This window comes from Girardinichthys multiradiatus, chromosome 18, assembly GCF_021462225.1.
Source record: "Girardinichthys multiradiatus isolate DD_20200921_A chromosome 18, DD_fGirMul_XY1, whole genome shotgun sequence".
Taxonomy (NCBI): domain Eukaryota; kingdom Metazoa; phylum Chordata; class Actinopteri; order Cyprinodontiformes; family Goodeidae; genus Girardinichthys; species Girardinichthys multiradiatus.
Window position 1 is genome coordinate 6,704,588 of NC_061810.1, and position 20,289 is coordinate 6,724,876.

Sequence of the window (20,289 nt, forward strand, 5' to 3'; positions counted from 1 at the left end):
TAAGGCCGACTGCACTTGTTTCATGACAGAAAGATGCAGGGACAGACCTGACATCACGCTGAGCACAGAAAACAAGTGCTCTGTGTGAAGCTGTTTCATAATAATTAATCAGCCTGCCAGAGTGCTTTGTATGTACAGTATGTAAGTACATCTGTGGGTATGTGTTCAACATGTAAACCTCAACTATCTCTCTGCCTGTATCTCTGATGCTGATTGCATAATCTGTTTAATGGAGGCAATCACATAACTGCACCCTGCTGTGTTTGTTGGCTTTCTTCTCTAAAATGTAACGAGGTGCATCGGCCCTTTAACAATGAGTCACCAGCCAGAATGGAGACAAAACACAATCGAGTTCACACAGGAGCACTGAAAGACCTACAATGTCTTGCAAATGTATTTATACCCTTTCACATTTTGTCAAGAAAGAACCAGAAATGTCAGTGTGGTAAACCTTTGCTACTGGGCCTACTGATTCAGTACATGGTACCACCTTTTGCTGCAGTTACAGCTACAGTCTTCTGGGCTTTGAACATTGAAAGACTGAGATTTATGCCCATTCTATTTAGAAAAACACATCAAGCTCAGACTGGATTGCAAATGTGGACAACAATATTACATTTCTGCCACAGGGAGACAATCAGCTTTAAGTCAGAAAGATGACTGAAAGTGGACACAAACCTTCTTATGGTTTCCTTTTAACAAAGGCTTTCTTCTTGCCACTCTTCTGCATCTCCTTTGAGATACTCAAGGCTCGTGATATTATAACCTAACTCTGATTTAAGTGTCTCCAAAGCTTTCTCCCTAAGCTCACTGCTGTGTTCCTTGGTCCTCATGGTGCTGTTTGTTCACTGAAGTTCTCTAACAAACATGTGAGACCTTCACAGAACAGCTGCATTTATGCCGAGGTTAAATTTCACAAAAATGGATTCTATTCTCTAATTTTGTTTAATCTGAAGGCAATTGTTGCACTTAATTTTATTTAAGGCCATCAGAAAACAAAAAATGCAGAAAACTATTTACCCTGCAGAAAATCTAAAAGAAAAACTGTCCTCATACTGCCAGTGAATGCATAGTTATGCTAAGCAGAAAGAAATGTCCATTAGACTGTAGCACTCCATCAGCTGCATCTTCACAAAGCGACATTTTAGGTTTATCCAAAATACACCATACAAACGTAAACATTATTAATGGATTATTCCAAGGGTGAAATGTACATCTTAACAGTGTTGTTCTATTAGTCCAGACTATAATCTCCTATATCAGCATAATACTTTCAGTGTTGAATAATTTGTAATTGTTAACATAACCCAGGCCTAAAGTTTACCCTCTTTACCCGTTCCAATAATCTGAAGGTAACTGATGTCAGCTGTGTGTCTAAATGAGCACCTCGGTGCTTGTCTCAAATGAACTGTGACAGCATGTCACCAATCCATGCTGTATACAGTCAGACTAATGGCTAGGCAACCATTGGTGTTTGTTTGCCAGACATTCTGCTTCCCCCACAGAAATCCTACATTTCTTGCCAACATTAATAAATAAAAAGTGGTGCTGTCCAAACTTTCCTGCGCTGTTTTTTGTCATTAGTCGATTCAACTGCAAGAATAGGTAAAGCAAGGAAGGAAACAAACTCAAAATGTTCTTCCAGATTTGCAGCTGTGCCTTCTTTCCAGGACACTCAGACACCGGATCTGGTCCTTTTTAAACAGGGTTCCTCGCTGAGTGAAATGACCCCGAAGTATTAAAGTGGTAGCCATGATAAGTACTGTTCAAATTCTCCAAATGCTAAGGAAATGAGCTCCAATGCTCCACTGGCCAATGCTTTGTGAAAGGAAAAGGTGTGTTTCTCTCCCACAATTCTTTGCAGCTGCAGCATTTAAGTCATCTAAAGAATTCCAATGAAGTCAGGCTAAATAGGAATGATGTAAATAAATATGAATACAGTGATGTGAGAAGCATTGGATTAAAGCCTGTTGAACTATATTTTGTCTTTTGGGGCTTTTTAAAAAAAATTTTTTTTTATTTAAAACTTATTTAAACATTTTTTAGAAGTTTTAAATTAGATTTGTGATATAGTTTCCACACACTGAAAATGCATGAAGATGCATGATCTTTACTGATTTGTTTTTTTTAAACTTGACAATTTCAGTGCTACAAATAAAAATCAGATGAGGTCGGATTTTGTTTCCTTGTTCTCTTCCAACTTTCCATAATCCAAAAAAACTTTTTAAATGCATAGGAAAAGGATAAAAAAGGATGTTTTAGCATTATTTCATCTGACCAGGTGTTCAACACAAGAGATAAAAAGCGTTTTTTTTTAGGGATTAGTAAAACAAAAAAGTAAAAATGAAACATATAGAGTATAGTCGCTCTGACTGAGTGTGTCTACCCAATGAATCCATTTTGTCTGAGACTGTCATTTACAAAGTGACAAAGATAACAAAATGAAATGATTAAAATAGGAGAGATAAAGATGATGCAGATTCTATGTTAAAATAAGTCAAATAAAAGTAAAAGCACTGCTGTTCTGATAACTGTCTAGTTTGTGACAGAATCGACCCAAGATTTCTTGTGTTTTTTTATACCCTTTACATTGAAAATCAAGGTGTGTGGCAGGTGCTGACCTCTCGATTTGTGCACAGTGACTGGAAATCACAGTCCTTCGCTGCTCAAAGGAGAAAAAATATTGCCTCCACACTACCATGTTCAAAGAGTTGGCTAACAAAATCAAATTGTCACATTGGACTATATATCTTCTCTGCATAATATTTGCATCCATTTTTAAGTTCATTTAAAGGAATATGTTTTTAAATCCTTTCTTTTCACACTTAAATTATTCAGTTGGGGTCTATATAAAGTGGAACTGCATTGCTTTGGTCTTAACTCTTTGTTGTTGAAGCTTCACAGGCTCCACAGGCTCCTCTTTTACCCCTGTTCTGATGCGTCTGAGAGCAACTCGTTTTGGTGCTGTCTCTTTAAATGCTGTTGAGGCTGTTCACACCCCGCCCCCCTACAGGTCAAGATGTGCTCCATTTTAACCTGTTCAGCCATTTTTGTAGCTTGATAACAATTGTGTAGCACCGCAGAAACAAGACAAAAACGTCAAAAACAATGCAATACTGTTAATGTAATAATAATATTCAAAATGCGCAGTAGGGTTCTGTCCTCGAGCTAAAAGCAAGTCACAGCGCTAACATAAGCAGAAGGCACGATGCTACTGCTCTCAACACAATGCCCAACTGACAACTGACCGCTTAATCAGATGAGGTCTTTCAGCAATTCCTTCTTGATACTGGCGGAGGTTGCTGAAGAAAGCGTCCCTGAAGTAAGGGGAAATAGGAATTTTCTCACTGATGTGGGAATATTTCCATGAGAAATAAAATTTAACCAGGCACTTCGAAGAGTTTCTGGTTCTGGGAGATGGTGTAATGAATTGTGTGGGTTAATACTCCCATCAACCGAACCAAACTTATCTTCTTTCTGTGTAGGCATACTTGAGCTTGGACTATAAAATCGCAACGAGAAATAAATACGACGCATACACGAAATGGGTCAGCTGGAAGTCCATGACCTTATTTAGCTGTTCCGCAGCAAATAGCCTACTGTGACATAACAGTTGGAAAAACGTAACAGATGATAGAGAAAACTGAACGGACAGAAAAGTACCACCCAAACAGAATTATGCAACACCTGGAGAGACTAAATTCAATGTTTCTGCTTCCTACAGACTACAAGTACACAACAAAATGAATTTAAAGGGTAAAAAAGTGGATTTTGCATATGTCCCTTTTGAAAGTGAGTATGTGACTATTGTTCTCAGAAGCAGATATCTTTTTCCACCAGATCCTGGTATTTACATGCCGCTAACAATACTACCACAAGGTGGTAGTACCAAAGTATTTGCCTACCACCATATACCTTTTCTACGATTTTTTCATGTGACACAACTACAACGTGAGAGGAAAAAAATAACACTAGTGTTTCTGTTGTCTTAGATTCATTTGGAAAGTCTTGCAAAGTGGAAAATACAGCTACAGAGGAGCTGCTGCAGGTACAACCCACACCCATCCTTCCACATTACTTCTTCGGTGAAAAATAAAAGAATTAACAAAGGCATGCATGTGGGGACCAACAATTTCTGCTCCACCAGAGCAGTGGCTGAACATCCAGGGTGACGCTCCATCAGGGGCCAGAATTAACACACTAGGACAAGTTTTCTATTGCCTTTTTGAATCTCAATGTGAGGCTCCCAGCAACACTTGAAAGTACTGAGAAACCAACTTTATTAACAGACCAATAGGTGTCTTCTAATACGCAGAAGGTGAATACCTGTATGGGGTCAGACACCACGAAGAACAAAGCAGAGAGATGGGATCGTTTTACACTGCGTGTGGAGGACCAGTCACCAGCAGAAAACCTAACAAACTTTGAGAGACGTCAGGAAACAGGTTGTCCTAGGATCGGTGCAGAGGTACAGAGGTAGACATGCTTCAGCTTAATATCCCGAACTACTTGTGGATTTTACAAGACAATGAGCTAAAAGAATGACTGACTGTGTTGTTAATGGCATTAGAGAAGCATTTATTAGCTACCAGCAGATATAGAAGTTGCTCTCAGTTTAGATCCAAACTGCTTAAAGGACAAGTCTTCACAGTACAACAGACTCTGGTCTTCTTTGTTAACTATAGTCCTGATAAATATGCTCCCTTTTCACATTTCCTGCCAGCTTCATTCACTACAGCTATCAGAAGAGTGGGTAGCTATTAGCACCATGTAGGCTTTTAGTAGCTTTACTGTTGTGTGATTTTACAGTGGTAATCCCCTACTAACCTGATTGAAGGTTAAAAATAAAATATGTATTAATTTAGTAGGTGTTAAGAGTTTCCCTTCTCTATCTTATCAGTAACAGAAAACCTCAGATAATCCTAGACAACAGCATGTAGAGAAAATGAGAACATCTCAGCAGACAGTTCCAAACCCCTTTTGCTTCGTTGCAGCAAAAAGTTATTCATGAGAGCGACAAACCAAAGAGGAAAACTCTGCAAAATTGACCGGCTGCACAGGATTTAGACAGTTTATAACTCATTGGTGCAGTTTAAATCCCTGATAATATTAAGGCTCTTTTTTATTAAACATGTTTGAAAAATTATATCTCCAGTATTTCGCAGCAACAAACTATCATCAAGGCAAAAAAATGGTCACATATTAATTTATGCGGTTAATACACTGGTAGAACAAGCCTGGTGGTATTGATGCACTTTTTTACTAAAGAAATCTGATCATTTTCAATTTTAATTGATTTTATTTAGGATCTTATTTTGAATTGTTGTTTTTTGAAAATACATTGAAGAAGCAAATCCTAATAAAGTTGTTTCAAAAAGATAAAGTTAATTTCTGTATTGTGTGTTACAAAATATAACTAACTCTGTTCCATCCTAGAATTTTATATTTGTAATTTATGTATAATGAAATTAAATTAAATAATTTTTTTAATGATTATTGTGTTTATTTTTTACCAGCACTTTAGGAACTGGGACACTATATTCTTAATTAAACAATAGGTGCTTTCACTGAATATCAGTGACATTTTTTTAAATTCACTTCCAGCTTTGACAATGTCTTTTATAAGGCCCAAGACTTAACGTTAAAAAGCTTGATGTTATTTAGTTATTTATTTTATTTTTTATGCATGGAGTCGGGAGGTATAATAACATCAAATGTACTGAGGCTGAAGATGCTGGAGGTGAAGGGGTTCTCTCCTGGAGGGTGGGGGAAGGGTAGTTTGATGGACTCGAATGAGGATAAGTGCCATTCATGCAAAAGCAGGCACCATATTACAAAATCCGTTTTCAGCAGGAACACTTGAGAGAAACCTAAAATTTACCATAAGACTGGACTTCACTATTGTGGAAGTGTATCAATTAGCCCCATGTGAGTAAAGTTTATTAAAAATGCATTGTCAAAAGCATGAATTGATGTTGCCCTTTCTTTATGTATGGGCATGGTGTGTATGAGTGAGGTAGTATGGTGCAATATTTAAAAAAAGAATTGTATTTTATATTCAAGATGCATGTTCTGGCTTTAAATATTATTATTAGTAATTTTTTCAACCTCCATTATTACTATCTAACTTTACTAACTTCCACTCTACATTAAATAATGTAGCTTAATGGAATGTTGCATTGAAATAAAAAAAATGACGTTGACAATCCCTCCACCATTCTAAAAACAAACAGCCTTAATATGACTGAAGTCACTAAGAAATGCCTTTTGTGAAGCACACATTTGTATACGACTAAACTGGAACCACTTCTCCCAGGACCAGAGAAGATGATAATATAATAGCTTATGTTTCACATTCTGGATGGCTAAAGCATGTGAATTTGGACCTTAGTGTGTGATCAAACTCTAAAGAAGTAGCAGAAATTATGCTGGTGGAGGCTGCATGCATGGATGCGTATTTACTTATTAATAAACCAACAGAACCAGATGTTTACTGAAAGTAGCAGGAGGACGTGTAAAGCTCCACAGCCGAGGTATGCAGGCCTGAGGCCAGCGCAAACACATTTCTATCTTCTTGTTGTGGTCAAATAAATTTCTTTCATCTCACTGCTTTTATTTGGACTCATTGCTGTTGATTGGAGCTCAGATTCCGTGGTGGGATAAAACACACACACACACATACACACACACCCACACACACACACACACACACCAACTAAAACATATTCTTTCTTTCTTTTTTATCTGTCTATGTGTATCTTTGTTTGCTCTGCCTCTCTCCATGTGTGCGCGCTTTCAAGGCCCCTAGAGAGTGAATCAGCAGGTCCGGACTTACGTGAGTGAGTCGGGGCTGCCCGCTGGCCTGCCTGCGCAAAAGGACAAAAAAAGCTCACATCAATGATTAAATGCTTGTGGCCATGTTTCAGAAGCTGCCTGCAGCCACAGACACGGCAGTGCTGCCAAATTGGGAGGTATAGAAATAGAGGGAGACAAAATAGAGGAGTGGAGCAAAAATAAAAAAAGATATACACAGCAAGTAAAAGACCCACATAAATTGACTCAGAGAAAAAGATGAGCTGCATCTGTACCCTTTTTTTATTCCACCTTTTCTCCTGGCAATTCCTTCCATCTTTAACCCCATCCCCAAATTCTTCTCCTCCTTTACCTGACCATCCTCTCCTCTCTCTCAATCCCCTTCTCTCCTCTTCCAATTACCAGGAGGAGTGCAAGCAGAACCACACACTTCACAGCTTTCAAGTGTTGGAGAGAGATCCTCCTGGGAATTATCCAGCAAGAGATGAATTCTCAAATGGTCCCCCCCACAACAACACCAACCCTTCTCCCCACCCGCCTTTCTCCCCCCGACAGTCTCATTTTCTCCTCTTTCCCTCCTCTGTGCTTCTCCTTTATTACAATCTGTTGTTGTTTTGCTCTCGAGCTATCGCCTCCCCTGTTTTGTTCACTCATGTCTCATTACTTTTATCAAAAACAAGTGTTTTCTCCTGTTTAATCTTTTTTTTAGATTAACATTATTACAAGTGATGCTTTACAGCATAGAGCAGAATATTCCCTTAAACAAAGTCTATACAGTTGTAGCTTAGAGGAGTGCTAATTTCCCTTCTGTCTGACCTAATTCCTTAAAATATTACTGTCCTTTTGAAGACATTAAGTATGAAGAAATCTATCCTGACTGCCTTCAAAACCAAAATTATCAGGTCTCTTTGACATGAAGCTTTTATTCCCCCACTCTTTGGTTCAACAGGTTTAATTGTGAATCATGCAGCTAATACAGTTCTACCAAATCTTTGAAAAGGAGTCATACCAAAACTGCTGTGCAATTACAAAATAGTGCATGAACAACGCAAAGAAGTCATTATTTCATGTCAGTATTTTTAACCCCAGAAATTAACCCTGAATTTGCTGAAAATAACACTCAGTTTTTCCTCTTGCCTAATATCGAAATGTTATGAGGTCAAGAGCAAATTAGAAGAATCTTTAAAAGGGGAATTCATGAAGTATTAAATCTGTTCCTTGCAAAATCTGCTTATTTGAAACAATTAAAATAAATGTTAGTGCATATTAATATTAACATTAACATGAGAATCTTCTTCTTCCTGAAAACAGGATGCCCTTCATGGAGGAAGGCCCTGTCTGTAGCAGGCCTCAAGTAATTTTAGAGACATAGGAAATGTGGAAGAAGGTGGTGTGGTCAGAAGAGACCAAAAGTAAACCATCCCCATGGTGAGATATGTGATGGGAGCTTCATGCTGTAGGTGTGCCTTTCTTCGGGAGGGACATGAATATTGGTCAGTCTTAAAAGGAAAATGGATGGATGGAGATGAAAACAAGGTAATTCACGATGAAAACCTGATGAAAGTTGCAAAAAGAATTTATACTGGGGGGAGGTTCCCCCATCATGACAGTAAACATATAGTTAGAGCTACAATGGAATGGTTTAAATCAAAGGATATGCCTTTGGTAGAAACATCCAGTCAATGTCCAGGTCTAAATCCAATTGAGAATCTGTGGCAAGACTTGAAAACTGATGGTTACAGATACTTGTTAACCAATCTCATCAATCAGTTAATTATTCATTCATCCATCCGACATTTGCTTATCCTTGCAAAGTCACAGGGTGGCTAGTGCCTATCTTCTGCCATCATTGCCTCCAAATTTTCTACATGTATACGTTGACGTTTCTCTTCTACTCTGCATTTTTGGGGAGGCTTTGGCTGAAGTGGTAGGAGTCCTGTAACTAGCAGGTTGTCGGTTCGAAACCCTGCTGCGTCTATCTCAGTCGTTGTGTCCTTGGGCAAGATACTTCACCCAACTTGCCTGCTGATGGGCGCCTGTTTATGGCAGCCTCACTTCTGTCAGTCTACCCCAGGGCAGCTGTGGCTACACTGTAGCTCACCACTGTCAGTGTGTGAATGTGTGTACAGGTCCTTCTCAAAATGTTAGCATATTGTGATAAAGTTCATTATTTTCCATAATGTCATGATGAAAATTTAACATTCATATATTTTAGATTCATTGCACACTAACTGAAATATTTCAGGTCTTTTAGTGTCTTAATACGGATGATTTTGGCATACAGCTCATGAAAACCCAAAATTCCTATCTCACAAAATTAGCATATTTCATCCGACCAATAAAAGAAAAGTGTTTTTAATACAAAAAACGTCAACCTTCAAATAATCATGTACAGTTATGCACTCAATACTTGGTCGGGAATCCTTTGGCAGAAATGACTGCTTCAATGCGGCGTGGCATGGAGGCAATCAGCCTGTGGCACTGCTGAGGTCTTATGGTGGCCCAGGATGCTTCGATAGCGGCCTTTAGCTCATCCAGAGTGTTGGGTCTTGAGTCTCTCAACGTTCTCTTCACAATATCCCACAGATTCTCTATGGGGTTCAGGTCAGGAGAGTTGGCAGGCCAATTGAGCACAGGGATACCATGGTCAGTAAACCATTTACCAGTGGTTTTGGCACTGTGAGCAGGTGCCAGGTTGTGCTGAAAAATTAAATCTTCATCTCCGTCAAGCTTTTTAGCAGATGGAAGCATGAAGTGCTCCAAAATCTCCTGATAGCTAGCTGCATTGACCCTGCCCTTGATAAAACACAGTGGACCAACACCAGCAGCTGACACGGCATCCCAGACCATCACTGACTGTGGGTACTTGACACTGGACTTCTGGCATTTTGGCATTTTCTTCTCCCCAGTCTTCCTCCAGACTCTGGCACCTTGATTTCCGAATGACATGCAGAATTTGCTTTCATCTGAAAAAAGTACTTTGGACCACTGAGCAACAGTCCAGTGCTGCTTCTCTGTAGCCCAGGTCAGGCGCTTCTGCCGCTGTTTCTGGTTCAAAAGTGACTTGACCTGGGGAATGCGGCACCTGTAGCCCATTTCCTGCACACGCCTGTGCACGGTGGCTCTGGATGTTTCTACTCCAGACTCAGTCCACTGCTTCCGCAGGTCCCCCAAGGTCTGGAATCGGCCCTTCTCCACAATCTTCCTCAGGGTCCGGTCACCTCTTCTCGTTGTGCAGCATTTTCTGCCACACTTTTTCCTTCCCACAGACTTCCCACTGAGGTGCCTTGATACAGCACTCTGGGAACAGCCTATTCGTTCAGAAATTTCTTTCTGTGTCTTACCCTCTTGCTTGAGGGTGTCAATAGTGGCCTTCTGGACAGCAGTCAGGTCGGCAGACTTACCCATGATTGGGGTTTTGAGTAATGAACCAGGCTGGGAGTTTTAAAGGCCTCAGGAATCTTTTGCAGGTGTTTAGAGTTAACTCGTTGATTCAGATGATTAGGTTCATAGCTCGTTTAGAGACCCTTTTAATGATATGCTAATTTTGTGAGATAGGAATTTTGGGTTTTCATGAGCTGTATGCCAAAATCATCCGTATTAAGACAATAAAAGACCTGAAATATTTCAGTTAGTGTGCAATGAATCTAAAATATATGAATGTTAAATTTTCATCATTACATTATGGAAAATAATGAACTTTATCACAATATGCTAATATTTTGAGAAGGACCTGTATGAATGGGTGGATGACTGATTGTAGTGTAAAACGCTTTGGGGTTTCTGGGGACTTGATAAAGCGCTATACAAGTTCAGGCCATTTACCATTTACCATTGGCATGTATGCCAATGATGGCATGTACATGTACATGGGTCTTTGCTGCAATATGTGTCACAGTTGCATCAGTTCTGTAACAGTGGTCCACATGTATGCAATGGGCGTACATATGTGGTATCTGCCAAAAAATCCATGGCAGTTGCTTTATCCAGTCATCAAAATGTAGAAACTTCAGTTGAAAATATGTAGTAAAGTAATAATGAAGAGAAACTTTCTTTAGCCCTATGCCACTGAAACAGTGGGACAGGGGTATTAGTTTCCAAGTTAAGAGTTATTGTCCTCAAACTTTTCTACATTGACGTATCTCTTCTACATTGCACTTTTGATTTGTTTCAGGGGTTTTTCCATCCCCATATCTGCTGCTTGATTTTACCTTTGAATGGCATTTGTTACATGAATGGACAGACTAAAGTGATTTAATGTTTTTGCTTTTTTAGTTATCTGTAGTTATCCAAAATAATCAAAGTCATTACAGATTGTAGCCGTTTGTTGTAGCTGTTCTTCAGACTCAGGACCACAGGGGCTTCCAGTTTGGGAGGTGCGAACGGGATGAAAAAATGAGGATGAGAAGTAGGAAAGAAAATGTAGGAGGCAAGGTATTGTTTGAGTAAAAGTGAACAAGAGATGGAAAAAAATGAGAAGGGAGGAGACAAGGAAACGAACAGGAGAGAAGGGAAGGAAGCAGGAAAAAAGTGTCTCCATGTTGTATCAAAGCAGCAGCATGTGAAAACACACACTCTGCACTCCTGTCGCCTCGCTGCTTAATGAGGAAAGCCTCTGAGGGGTAGACACAATGAGAGCACACACAAGCACGGCCAAAATCAGACACATACAGTGATAAGCGCATGTGCACACACAGAGATTTACAGCAATGCCTTTGCATAATAACTTTGGCTGTCCAGTTTTACTTCAGTCCCTTCCCCCCCTGCTCACTCCTTTTAACATAATGTACAAGAGTAACTGTAATTCCTCTGCAGCCACACACACACACACACACACACACACATATATATATATATATATATATATATATATATATATATATATATTTAAAGTTGCAGATATGGTTCTACAGATAAACTACAGATAAACAGATGCAGAGGAGGACAAAGCATAAGGTGCAAACAGCAGCACATACTTCACATTTACACTGACACAATACCAAATGCTTAAGGAGACATTTTCAGTTTTTTATGCAGACAAGGAGACAGAGATGCAGTCAAATGGAAACCGTCAGTCACAGATGAAAAGTCACTGGCTTCCTTCCTTCCTCTCTCTCTCTCTGCTTCTGTCTTCCTCCTATCCTCTTCCTCTTTCCTTCTCCTTGCAGTTTCTCATTATTGCTACTCCCCTCTCTGCTTCTGATTCCATCTCTTCTATGCTTCATTGTGCTTCTATTTTTTTCTTCACTTTTCATGTTTCATCTCTTTTTTGTTAGTTTTTTTTCTCTTGTTGTTGTTGCCTGCTCCTGCTTCACTCTCGGAGAGGAAATTGGAACTCTCCGCTGCAATCCATCTGTTGTCACACTAATGCTTGCTCCAGTGCCACCCCCCATACCCGTCCTCGGTTTCTCCCTAAAACCTGTTCTTTTTTTTTTTTTTACCCCATCTCTATCTTCACCACACCCACCCCAACCTTCACCCTTTCACATGCACAGCACAAAGACACAAGTATTACCTCCACTCGTGTCCACTCAGCAGCTTGTGTAACTCTCAGTGCATTATGGGACTGAATGTGTGCCTTTGTGTGTGCAACATGAGTCTGTGTGCTGAGATGACATTGCAAAGTAAAGAGGACAGAGGCTAGTTTGGTGCATAGTAAAACTTGATATATGACTGCACTGTAATCACACTGACCCAACACAACACACACATACACAGAGTCTCTGCAGCCTTCTTATGTGTGCAGATATAGTAAACAGACACACATGCAAATAGATGGCCCATGCACACAGACATACAACCACTCTAAACCACTATAAATCATGCATGTAAAGAAATCAGCCTTAGACAAGCTAACAGTGTGACTATGTGTGTCTGTGTGATTATTTTGTGCAAATGTGCTCGCAATGCACACTCTGAGAAATAGCCACTTAGCCCATACAGACCAGTGTCCCAGTCGATAAAGAGTTAAAATGCAAATTATTAATCCTATTTGGTTCCAAGGGAGAGAGCCGGCTGGGAATGTGACTGTGAAATCCTGTTTGAATTGCGCCCAGCCTCTCATGGTCCACTGTACAGCGTGTCGGCCCTGCACCATCATGTGGAAATGTCAGAAATTACCACTTGGGACAAAGCGGAGTGCATAAAGGAGAGAATTTCATTTAAAAAAAAACAGGGGAAAAAAGCTGCATCCCATTTTTAAGAAAATTCTTTTCAGCAATATTGAGTTTTTGTCTGTGGAACAGGTTTCTTTGTGTTGCTTCCATTCAGATGTTTATTCAATACAAGTGGCATCAGTTTCTACACCAGCTTTCCCAGGAAAAAACTGTTAAATGTTCAATACACAAAAAAAGATTTAAAAAAAAAAAGAAATCTCCATCCAACCAATTTTTTGTGCTGTAGTCGAGATAATTTGACTTGTAACAAAGGTATTGTTGACTCTTATTTCATTGAGAATGTTTAGGTCACCGTTTCTTTCAATCACACAAAACAAGACAATAAAAGAATGGAACGTAAGGATGGATTAGGTTGGAGGGTGGTGTGTTGTGGCTGTGCAAGCCAGGGCTTTTTCAAACATGGCCAAAAGAACTGAGGGACCACAGAACAACCAGCCGGCAAGCCACAGCACCACATCTTGAGACAGAATACCAAATGAAGCAGACTCCAATATTATGCTGCCTTCACCAGTCAGAGTGTCAGGGGGGAACTATATGATGAATCATGAAGAGATTTTTCTTTTCCTGTTCCTCAACTCTGTGTGCCTCGCTCTTCTTCCCTCTTTGTCTGCTTTCTCTCACTCCTCCCATTCTTTATGTTATTTTTAATGAACTCCTCTGAGCGCCTCTCTGCTCGTCTCTCCACTTGAAACTTCTCAGATTCTTCTTTATTTCTTCTCCCCAATCCTCACTATTTCTGATCTTTCCATAACTCTCCTCCCCTGCTCCTCTCCACCTCCTCTTCCTCCCCTTTCTCTCCATCTTTCTCTCTTTTCAATGTACATAGCTGTGTACTCTTTAGGAGGGAGCCCTGGCGGTATCTATGGCAACCAGATTGCTAGGCAACAGCCAATTCTCCCCTTCCTCTCTCTGGCACTGTGCAGTAGCAGCAACAATTAACCAATCAAAAGCTCAGAGGGAATGTCACGGTATGTGAAGAGTTCAAAACAAATATACTGTCTGAGCATGGGCAAAAAGTATGTATTGAATCAGAAAGCGTTTGCTTTGGTTGTTAAGGTAATCATGTCTAACTTCTTCTGGATGTAGCACAACTCTATTAAAACATAATTAAAATATCTATAGGACAACTTGGAGATCATATAAATGATAAGTTTTGGTAATATTCTTTATTTACCCCATATAAATGGTCTTGGTTCTCATTTGGCAAATACTAGATTGTGGCAGAGAATTAATGATAGAGGATTTTCAGCTTGGTCAACCCTGACTGGCCAGTCGGAAACTCATACACACTATCTTTGTCCCATCAGTGAACCCACCGCATTTGGGCACTATTAACAACACCCTTTGGTGTGGATGTTGTTACTGAGCCAAGAAGATCCAAATTTCCTTCTCAGTATTAAGTACTAAGTACTTAGTATCAGTGAGGTGTTTAAAATTAAGTCAGATAAAGAACAAAGATATAAGAAGCTATTTAAGGGAAATTACTTTCTACAACAACCCGAGACGCCTGAGGGAAGTAACAGGAAGGCAGAACAATGTACTGCAAAGTGGCTTAGTTTTATCATTTTGAGCTCTCAACTTCTGTCTGTTTTGGATTATACTGAATTTGAAACCGTTGGCAGCCTCTTATAAGGATCTACATACACATGGAGTCAACAATTTAGTAATGCTACTCCTTCTACCTGCACTAATTTCTAATATAAAATGCTAAAGACAGTTTAAAATTTACACTTTTGTTTTGAGTTATTGGTAAAATCCTGTTTTAAATTAATTTCTCGTGCAGTCCTCTCTGCTCCCAATGTGACTAATTTATAACCCACAGGAAGGCAGGGAGGCTAGAAAAAAATTTGTTGAAAGTTCTTACAGTTGAAATCAGATGATTACTGGACACAAAAAAAGACACAAAAGATTATTTTCCACACTGGTCTGTCATTAAGCCAGACTAAATGTTGCCTGTTTTTGGTCATTTAGCACTACCAAAAATGTTATCATTTGAATTGCCAGAAAAATCAGAGAGAAATCATTTTTGTTTTAAAGTTTTCTTCAAAGTCAGGAGTTCAGAAAGTCAGGATACTCAAAACATTCAACCATGCAGTTTAGAGACAAATATTAGGAAGTTGCAAATTTATCTCTCTCTCTCTCAGTATTTTGGCCATTAGCAAATACATATCATTTTGGTAATCCTAATCTGATTAAATGTCATAGAGTAAGAAAATGTAGGTTATGTGTCTCTTATACAGTTTATGTAAATATCTGGTTTTAACTGTATGGCTCCTGAAATGTTTGCTCTGAGAGAGAAATCTGAATCAACTATAATCTGTATTGACAGGTCAAAGCTTTACATAAACTTAACAAAAGTCAGAAATCAGCTAAAACAAATTTTAATCGGTGAAACTTTATTAGTTTCATACCATGCCAACATGTATTTATAGTAATGGCTAGGCCCGCAGTATTAGTACTAGTAAGTATAAAAAAGACATTTTTTTCTTTATAAAGCAACACAATCACACACTAAGAGACACATAGAAAATCTGAAACCTAGACTAGTACATAAATAAGAGTTATGCAAATGTTGTATAATATCTTATTTTAACAGCATACTTACTGAACACAAGTATTTACCAGTCACACGTTATAAGTGATGGAAAAGGCGTTGTCAGTTTATCACCCATCAGAGCATCAAATTAAACCCGATTATCCAGCCCAGTTTTGTGCATAACTGCACAGATCAGAATAATGTCACACATTTTCTCAGCCATGTACAGTAAAGTACCTCCTGCTGATCCGATACAGACTCATCTCCCCTTTAATACCCCAGAAGTGCACTCAACAACGAACGGTTTGAATGCAGTATCCATGATTTCCTACTGAAATGTTCCCGTGTCCTATAACTCTGACGTGGTGAGCACCCGCACTGTTATGGCTTTTTAGATTCTACATGTGTCCCAGATCTACTGAGGGATTGGAGCATATTGTACCCTCATATTCAAACTGATAATTCCTTAAATTTAGATGACAATGACAGAAGCCATTTTTCTGATGCATTGAGAGATGTGCACACCCTTTATTCGGTTTGAGGTCATATGGCATGCAAGACTCATTTAGTTAAATGAGAAGAGTAGTGGTTCTCCAATCAGAAAGTCGTGGGTTCGATTCCAACTTCCCCTCAGGCAAGGCTCTTAACCCCCAGTTCTCTACTTTGAGAGTGAAGCTGGGTGAGTGTGACTGGTGTAAAAGCATTATTGGAAGGAAGCGGAGGAGACTGTAATAAACTGCTGAAGGTTGTGTTGAGCTTAAGGACCTTCATACATCTAAAAAAACATTGTTTTTGCTTACATCACACATTTGATAAAACAAGTCCACTCTAATTTTGATTAAAGATTAAAGTGAGAAAAAATGTTACTGTAAAAAATATAAATGCTTGCTAACTGCCATAATGCATGAAATAACATAGTGAGTATACACATACTACATGCATTGGAACATATGCATATCATATACACTGTTTGAGGTAATATAGGAACACAAAAACTTTAATGTTGTCCAATTGTTATTACAAGCATTAATAAGGTGAACAATTCAAGCTACAACAGCTACAGTGGTCAGATATGGGAATATCCAACCATTCTACTACAAGAGCATTTCTGAGGTCAGACACTGATGTGGAAGGAAAGGGCCTGGCTCATTGTTTCAAATCGAATTAATTATAAGATATTCTTTCAGGACGAGGTCAGGACCCTGCACAGACCAGTCAAGTTGTTCCACACCAAACTCATTCATCCACGTTTTATGGACCTAGCTTTGTGCACTGCTGTACTTGTCTCCTCTGCTCTGTAGTGCAGTGGTGGCATGCTTTACACCACCACTTCCAATGCTTTGCATCAGACCTGGTAACAAAAGGCTTGGCTGTAGCTGCTCAGCAATGGTAAACTATTCAGTGATGCTCTCTGTGCATTGTTCCTGAGCTAATTTGAAGGCCACATGAAGTTTGAAAGTCAGCAGAAAGTTGGTGACTTCTGTGGACTATGCTCCCTGGCAGCTTCTGACCCTTTTACGTGGCCTACCAGTTCGTTACTGAGTTGAGTAGTTCCCAACAATTTCAACTTGTTATAGTTTTACAGATGCAGTGGAATACTTATGGGCCTGCAGACTGCTGGAGATAAGCACCAGCTCCTCTGTGACTCTTTCTGGAAGAAGAGGGTATAGAAGATGGATGGATGGATGGATGGATGGATGGATGGATGGATGGATGGATGGATGGATGGATGGATGGATGGATGGATGGATGGATGGATGGATGGATGGATGGATTTACTGCACCAAGTGGCATCCAATCATCCACACTGGAATTCACTGAGCTCCTGAGAGCGACTCATTCTTTCTTAAACATTTGTAGAGCCAGTCTGCATGCCTGGATGCTGGACATTATATACCTCTGCTCATGAAAGTGGTTGGAAACCATAATTCAATTATTTGAACGGGTAACTGATTACCTTTGGCAATGTAGTGTAGCTCCAAGGTTTATTTCAAACATTCTTTAGGGTTGTGGTAAGGGAAAGGTAAGGTAAGGAGTGCTTTGAGTTATAAGGACATATGAGGCTCTTTGCAAATGTAAAAACCCTGTGTTTCATTAGCAAAATTGCTGGCGAGAGAGTGTGTAATGGTATGTGTGTGGAGTAAGGCAGGTTTAGAAATCAACATTTGGTAGAAAAAAGGGACGGTCCCAACATAAAAAAACACATCTGTATCTTCCCAGTGTTCTGTTCTTCAGGAAAGACTCCCAGGAACATGCAGAGGAGCAAATATTAGAGGAAACCATACAACATATGGAAGGATTATTGACACTGAATGGGAACTGACAGTTTTGACCTCGCAACATTGTTTTTAATAGATGCAGCTTGATCGAAACCTGTCCTCTATACTGCAGACAGCAGGTGGAAGACATGGACGCCATTTTAAAAACACAAGGCGGAGAAGTGGAAAGAGGGGGACATAACAACCCTCAATGGTGAGAAGGTACAGAGGGAAGCTGACCTTCAAAGGGCTCAATTACATGTCGCACACACACAGATAGACACTGGAAGTTGGGCATGATTGGCCAAACGGCACAATTACACAACTAGCTGGCAGATATAGACACACAAACACACACATGTGGATGAATGTGTTTGCTGAGTGTGTGCATTTTCCAAACACACATACAAAAAACACATGAAGGCGTATTCAGAGTGTCCCTGCTGCTCCACACCGTAGGACCGTCTGTCCATCCAGATAAAGTGGGCTCTGAATCTGAGTTCTGATTTGAGAGAAGGGGGGCATATTTAATGACAACTGCACCCCCATCCTCCTCCTCTTCTTCCTCTTACATCTTCTCCTGCCATTTTTTTTTCTATACTTTGGTCTCAGCCATACCTTCATTTCTCTCTGTTTGCAACATGTTTCTGAGATTTCCCTAACATTCTAATTCAGCTTGTCCTCCTATCCATACCTATAAAATCAATTTACAAGTGGGGCGCTCTGGGTCCGACCTCCAGCATAAGCACCCCCAACCACCACCACCACTACCTCTCCACAGACACCTCCTCTTTGTCTCCTACCCCAACCCCCCCAAACGTCACATTAATGCCAAAAGAGACCTACACACCTCCACCCTACCCTTTCTACCTTCCTCTACAGCTCCAACCTCTTCTTCTACTGTTTGGGAGCAAAAGAAAAACAGTATACGTGGTGCAGTCATGAATTTCAATGCTGCTGTTCTGTCTGAGTAAACACTATATTGGCACGCATTCAGATATATTCAGGCAATGTTCGGAATGGTGGCTGATTTCAGAGACGGTAGATGCAAAACAAAGAAGAAAATAATTGTAAGGGGAGCCAAAGCTGACAGATGAAGTAAAACATGGGGAGAGAAAATGGAAAATGGGGGAGGCAGGAAGGGAATGAGGAAGGAGAGAAGAAAGTGGTGAAAGATGGACCAAGAGAATGAAGGAAAATCTCATCTCCTTGTGGAATAATCTGTCATTTATCACACTGATGGTAAAGAACAGGAAGAGAACGCTTCAGAAGCGATCCACTTTCACAGCTTCTGTGATAAGTTTCTGCAAGTATCAGCTCACACTTGTGTTGTGGTAGCTGCATATATACTATTGCGTCTAGACAGCCAGAACATAGCATAAATTATGCATGCAGGTTTTGCTCTGAACCAACAGATATATTAATATTATTACACGTGCAGCAATATATAGAAGGTTGGACCCTCAGCAGGGTGGGTTAACGCCTATTGGCATGCACATATTAGTACATACGCAATCACATGCACACACACACACACACACAGACACTCGTAGAGCCTTGCGAATGAAAGTGCACGCACACACAGTCCCAGCCGCCAAAAAAGGCTAAGCTTCCTTTTTCATTTCAGCAGAGAAGATTGCATTTTCTGAAGCAGTGTGTGTGTGTGTGTGTGTTTGTGTGTCTTTTTGTGTTTGGAGGGAGTGTGTGTGTGTGTGTGTGTGGGGGGGTTAGGTGGGGGTGATGGTGGCAATGGTGGATGGTGGGGAGGCGGGGCGTGGGGGGGGGGGGTGTTAAGCGGTTTTAAATGATTCAAATGCTGTCTCTCTTGCTCTCCTCCAGTGCAGAGACACAGGACTTCAGCCTGACCAGCTAAATATATATTTATATACCCTGAGCCAGTTTGTTGATTAGGACAGGCCAATTTAAAAACACACTGCCAATTAAATAACAGGCAACACAGCTTCAGTCTGGACAATGTTGCAGTGCAGCATACACCGAACAGATAGGATGTTTATCTGCTCTGAGCAAATTGCTTGCTTTTTAAAACCTTGCAGAACAATGAAAGTTCCTTTTTTCAAAATGTCTGCAACTGTTTCTGTTATCTTTCGGGAAATGAAAATTGTAGCAATTTCACTAAACATTGCCAACCAAAGCACAACCTCTCTCAGATTAAATGTATGCTGTTTTTCTTAAAGGAGTTATCAAAAAGTAACAAAGCATGAAGACACAAGATAATACTGAACACAAACCGCAGGGCAATAGAAACTGGGCGGGAAATGAAACACCCCAGAAAGAAAAATACTGCATGTAGACTTGATCCTGCAGCTGATTGACTGGACTTTAGTGGCCTGATTCTAGACTTCGTCATAAAACCTAAAGTTGCTTGATTCATTTTTTGCTAAAATCATCATTGTTAAACATTTAACAGAGCATATATTCTTGTATTTGGCATAGAACCACTTCATAGCCTAAACAAGTCAAGAAAGTACAGAAAAACAGTAAAAAT

General features: G+C 39.9%; 1 protein-coding gene across 4 annotated transcripts in view; it reads right to left on the reverse strand.

Moving 5' to 3' along the window:
- Positions 1-20,289, reverse strand: part of dpf1 (double PHD fingers 1) — an 88,248-nt gene that overhangs the window by 19,206 nt on the left and 48,753 nt on the right. The window lies entirely within an intron of this gene.